General features: G+C 45.3%; 1 non-coding gene across 1 annotated transcript; it reads left to right on the top strand.

The window, feature by feature from the left end:
* Positions 1-5762: 5762 nt before the first annotated feature.
* LOC114817249 lies at positions 5763-5899 on the top strand. Its single transcript, XR_003765098.1, has one exon. It is a non-coding gene; the product is annotated as a small nucleolar RNA SNORA7 (small nucleolar RNA).
* The last annotated feature ends 234 nt before the right edge of the window (positions 5900-6133 follow it).

The raw sequence follows: 6133 nt of genomic DNA, 5'->3' as shown, positions 1-6133 counted from the left end.
AGCAAATAAATAGAATCAGGGTGATGTACATCTCATTAATCAAAATAAATAGGGTAGTGAAGATATATACAGTTGAGCAGACGAGTACAGTGCTGAAGGGATGGGACGGGAGAGGGGGAGGAGCAGAGGGAAAGGGGGGAGAAGAGGGTTTAGCTGTGGAGAGGTGAAGGGGGGGTAGAGGGAGCAGAGGGAAAAGGGGAGCTCAGTCTGGGAAGGCCTCTTGGAGGAGGTGAGCTTTAAGTAGGGTTTTGAAGAGGGGAAGAGAATTAGTTTGGCGGAGGCGAGGAAAAAGGGCATTCCAGGACCGCAGGAGGACGTGGCCCAGGGGTCGGCGGTGGGATAGGCGAGAACGGGGCACAGTGAGGAGGTGGGCGGCAGAGGAGCGGAGCGTGCGGCGTGGGCAGTAGAAAGAGAGAAGGAAGGAGAGGTAGGAAGGGGCAAGGTGATGGAGAGCCTTGAAGTCTAGAGTGAGAAGTTTTTGTTTTGTGCAGAGGTCGTTAGGCAACCACTGGAGGTTTTTAAGAAGGGGAGTTTCATGCCCAGAACATTTCTGTAGGAAGATGAGCCAGGCAGCGGAGTGTAGAGTAGACTGGAGTGGGGAGAGAGAGGAAGAAGGGAGATCAGAGAGCAGGCTGACACAGTAATCTAGCCGGGATGTAACGAGAGCCTGTAGCAGTAAGGTAGCCTTTTTGGTGGAGAGGAAAGGGCGGATCTTGGCGATATTATAAAGGTGAGACCGGCAGGTTTTGGTGACGGATTGGATGTGTGGGGTGAACGAGAGAACCGAGTCAAAGATGACACCGAGTTTGCGGGCCTGAGAGACAGGAAAGATGATTGTACCGTCCACGGCGATAGGGAAGTCAGGGAGAGGACCGGGTTTGGGAGGGAAGATGAGGAGCTCAGTTTTGGTCACGTTGAGTTTTAGGTGGCGGGCAGACATCCAGGTAGAGAATTCCTGGAGGCAGGAGGAGATACGAGCCTGAAGGGAGGGGGAGAGGACGGGGCGGAGATGTAGATCTGTGTGTCATCTGCATAGAGATGATAGTTGAAGCCGTGAGAGCGGATGAGTTCACCGAGGGAGTGAATGTATATGGAGAACAAAAGAGGGCCAAGAAATTCCGGCTCCACCACTTGTCTGCTAAGTCACCTTGGGCCAGTCACTTCACTTCTCTGGACAGGGAGAGGCCTGCAGTGCTGTGTTTTCAAGTGGCTAAGCTAGGTTGTGTTTGGAGGGAAAGTTAAGGCCTTAGTGTTCCTCTCACAGGTCCATATTCAAGCAATCACTAAATCCTGTCAGTTCCACCTTAAAAATCCACCCCTTCCTCTCTGTCCAAACTGCTACCACATTAATGCAAGCACTTATTCTATCCCATCTTGATCATTGTATCAACCTCCTTGCTGACCTCCCTACCTCCTGTCTTTCCCCATTCCAGTCCATACACCATTTCTGCTGCCCAAATGATTTTCTTTCAAAAATGTTCAGGCCATGTTTCACCGCTCCTCAAGAAACTCCCCTGCATCAAACAAAAACTCCTCACCGTTGGTTAGAGCATCGCTACTCTCCTTCTACAACTCAGCCCGCACACTTTGTTCCTCTATTCGAAAACTTCTCAGTGTACCTCAATCTAGTCTATCATGCCCCTGACCTCTCGCCAAACTCCTACCTCTGGCATGGAACACCCTCTCTTCTCATATCAGACAGATAGTTGCTTTCCCCACTTTGAAACCTTATTGAAGGCACATTTCTTCCAAGAAGCCTTCCCTGACTAAGTTCTCCTTTCCTCTTCTCCCATGTCCTTCTACACCTCTCTTCATTCATTCCCATCTTCCATCCCCACAGCACATATGTAGATATCTCTCTCTATATATGTATATATATATATGCAATTTATTTATTTGTGAATTTATTCATTCATTTATATAATCTATTTATTTATATGAATGTCTGTCTTCCCCTTTAGACTGTTAGCTTGTTTTGGGCAGGAATGTGTTCTGTCTGTTGTTACATTGTACTCTCTCAAGTGCTTAGTATAGTGCTTTGCACACAGTAAGTGCTCAACAAATATGATTGAATGAATGAAAAGGTCCTGAATGTACCTGAATACCACATCCAAGCTATAGAAATCAGTGGGAGCCACGGCAAAGGAATTCTCTGCATTTAATTTTTTTTAAAAAAAAACATGGTCATAACATCATCCAGTTCCCTATTGGTAGCGGACAGGGAATGGACCAAATGAAAGTCAGATCACGGTTGTCAAACCAGAGGACAGGCTGTCCTAGCCACCTTCTCGTGGTGAGCTTTCTCTTGCTGCAGCGGGGTGGAGGGACCATGGTATTCCTAGATATTTAAAGCACTGCTATGGGCGGGATTGTTAGGCTTTCAACTGCCTGGCCAGGGAGGCCAATGGCCTGCAAACTGCTCCTTTAACAGGGTCCTCGATGGGTTGGTTGGGCTTTCAGATTTGCCTGAGCGTCCAATCAGATGGATCAATCCTAAATCGAAGAGTTCAAGCCATGATCCAATACGGTGCTGCCTCTCCTAGGATTGACATCTGCCAGTCATAGGATGCAATCGAACCCTGACCCGATGTGCATCCCCAGCAGAGTGTTTGGGGAGACTGTGGAAGTAGGCAGGAGAGGAGAGGCAGCTCTCTGCACCCCTTTAGGAGAGCCCAGCCTACTCCCACCTCTACCATTGTCTTTGGGGGCTGCTGGGGTGCTAACAGTTGCAGCAGAGGCAGCTTTCTACATCCCACCTGGAGAACCCCAGCTGTGGAAGCCCATACAGGGGTTCCCCCTACTCCCACCGATGGGATCAACTCCATAGGAAAGTCCTACCTTCCCCTTCCCTGAAACCACCCCCTGGTCAGGCAGTTTGGGATTTTTTTGTTGCTTTTTTAATGGTATTTGTTAAGCGCTCACTATGTGCCAGGCATTGTACTAAGCCCGGGGGTAGATACAAGCCCAGGGGTAGATAACAAGCTAATATACTATTGAACACAGTCTCTGTCCTGTGTAGGCCTCACAGTCTTAATCCCCATTTTACAGATGAGGTAACTAAGGCACAGAGAAGTTAAGTGACTTGCCCAAAGTCACATAGCTGATAAGTGGCAGAGCCAGGATCAGAACCCATCCCCTCTGACTCCCAAGCCCATGCTCTTTCCACTGAGCCATGCTGCTTCTCCGACGGCATTTGAAGAAGAACTGAGGCACAGAGAAGTTGAGTGACTGACCCAAGGACATGCAGCAGACATGCGGTGTAGCCAGGATTGGAACCCAGGTCCTTCTGACTTTGAGACCCATGCTGTATTCACTAGGCCACGCTGCTTCTCTGTCGGGTAACTATTAGGTGATAGTTGGGTGACTTAGCTATTAAAACTATGGAGATGGGAGAGTAGATTTATAAACCACTCCTTTGTGGGATTATCTTTCCCATAAAGGTGGATTTCTGCTAATTCATTCAATAGTATTTATAGGGCGCTTACTATGTGCAGAGCACTTTACTAAGGGCTTGGAATGTACAATTTGGCAACAAGTAGAGACAATCACGCCCATTGACGGACTCACAGTCTATGATTCCTAGTGCTAAATGTTCCAATCTGTCATGGAAACGTTTATTGCATATCCTTTTGTTCATGTTGCCCTCATTTTCTCCAGTTATTTTGTTCTGTTTGTCACTTTATTCTCTCCTTGTGTGGCCTTCACTTACTACACACTTCTGCCACCCATTCCCCATTCGTTGGCTGCATGCACCCTGAGGCTCAGGACTGAATCATCCTGCCTGTCCCTTGTCCCAGGATTTGGGAGAGTGTTCTGCAAGTAGGCATCCAATATAGCCCTCCATACACAGTATGATTAAGACCATATCAATGAGGATGATGTACCTTCTTAAAACTAACTCTTTCAATGTAAATTGAAATAAAAATGATCCAGGGTCCTTTAAGAGTAATAATGATGATAATGATGGCATTTTTTAAGCAGCTACTCTCTGCCAGTTACTGGGCTAAGCACTGGGGTAGATTTGTCTATATTATTTATTACTCTATTTTATTAATGATGTGTATATATCTATGATTCTATTTATCTATTTTGATGGTATTGATGCCTGACTACTTGTTTTGTTTTGCTGTCTGTCTCCCCCTTTTAGACTGGGAGCCCCTTGTTGGGCAGGGATTGTCTCTATCTGTTGCCTAATTGTACATTCCAATCACTTAGTACAGTGCTCTGCACAAAGTAAGTGTTCAATAAATACAATTAAATCAATGAATGAGGGTATTCCAGGCCAGAGGCAGGACAAATGAATTAGGGATAATCAAGCACAGCCCATGTGGTCCATATAATACTCACTCTGTAAAGAGGAGGAACAATGGGTATTTAATTCAGAGCTCTGCACATAGTAAGCGCTCAATAAATGCAATTGAATGAATGAATAATTCCCATTTTATAGATGAGAAAACTGAGGTAGTGAAGTTAAGTGTCTTGCCTAAAGTCACACAGCAGACAGCTTCCAGAGCCGGAATTAGAACCCAGGTCCCCTGATTCCCAGTCCGTGTTCTTTCCACTAGGCCATCCCATTAATCCCTTCTTTCTACCTGGACCTAAAAGGGCCTGTGTGTGACTTTTGGTATGAGAAAATAGCAGTAAAGTAAACAGCATTTTTACTCATTCATGTGCTGGAGACAGAACTAAAATGCAGTAGATTTTAGTTTGAATTCAAACTCATAAATTCTCTATTCTTTCTCATCTAATGCTTGACCTCTTTATTCAAGACACCAGCCAAGGTGCTAATTAAAATAACATATTCTTTGATCTAGCTAGTTTCCACTTGAAACAGATTGAGTCGAGATCACAACAAAAACATACCTAGAAAGGTATTTTATCAACTAATTGGCCGGAGATATCTTTGAAGGTGTTTAATTTTCTTTTTAGAGATCAATAGCTACTACCACTTTTTCCTGTCTTTTAATTAATCTTCAGTCACGTGTAGCATATGTTAGGTTATTAAATATATTATTAAGTAATCCCATCACTTGCTGATGTTTCATATTTACCTCCATAGATTTGAGTTTGTAAACATATCCTTGCCCTATTCCTGCTAACTTTTAACTGTTTTTGGTACTTGTTAAGCGCTTACTATGTGCTGTCATCCTAAGTGTTGGGGTAGATTCCAAAAATTTGGAGTGGACATAGTCCCTCCCTCACAAGGGACTCACAGCCTAAGTAGGAAGGAATAGTATTTAATCCCCATTTTACAGATGAGGTAACTTGAGGCCCAGAGAAGTAAAGTGACTTCCCCATGATCACACAGCAGACAAGTGGAGAAGCTGGGATTAGAATCCAGTTTCTCTAAATCCCAGGCCCATGTTCTTTCCATTAGAACATGCTTTTAAATTTTTCATATTTAGTTATGTGCTTCTGATGTCTTTTCGATTCAGGTCTTCCTGCAGAGAAAATATTTATTTCCTCTGTTTGGTTTTGTGGCTGCATCTGATAGTGAGAGGGTGGCTCTGTCAGTCTCTGTTCAATCATTTGATCGTATTTATGAGTGCTTACTGTATGCAGAGCACTGTATTAAGCTCCTGACATTCCTTCCGCAACTTCCCCTGGGCTGGCTTTCTACCTAGGCACCCTGTGACTTATGAAGAAGACCAGGGACAAGGATGTTAATTGACCAAATGCTCTGGGTATGTGAAGGGTTTTACGGGAGCCTTGTAGAAAAACAGAAATGATGTGTTTGTATTAAGGGGCCCAGGAGGTCTCTTTCCCTCTCAGGGTCACACCTGGAGAGTTTCCAGTGCTCTACCAGTCTCGACTAGGGAGGGAGAATCAAGCAGAGGCCTACCCATTCCATTCCTAGCTTGGGCAGTGGCTAGCGAGTGGAGGGCAATCTGCTACAAGTCAAACCTCACCCGTGCTGGCCCGCAGCGGCATAGGAGAGAGTCGAGGGTGGAGACTCGATTTTACTGTGCAGAAGGTGGCAGTGGTAAATCACTTCCATATTTTACCAAGAAAACTCCATGGATCCATAGAAACTCTACCAGAATGATTGCAGATGGAGAGCAGGGCGTTCTGGGAGAGATGTGCCCCTGCTGTCGCTATGGGTTGGACACTACTAGATAGCATAAGACAACAA

Source organism: Ornithorhynchus anatinus, chromosome 1, assembly GCF_004115215.2.
Source record: "Ornithorhynchus anatinus isolate Pmale09 chromosome 1, mOrnAna1.pri.v4, whole genome shotgun sequence".
Taxonomy (NCBI): Eukaryota; Metazoa; Chordata; class Mammalia; order Monotremata; family Ornithorhynchidae; genus Ornithorhynchus; species Ornithorhynchus anatinus.
Note: the sequence above shows the minus strand (reverse complement) of the source record. Positions and strands in the feature narration are given on the sequence as shown.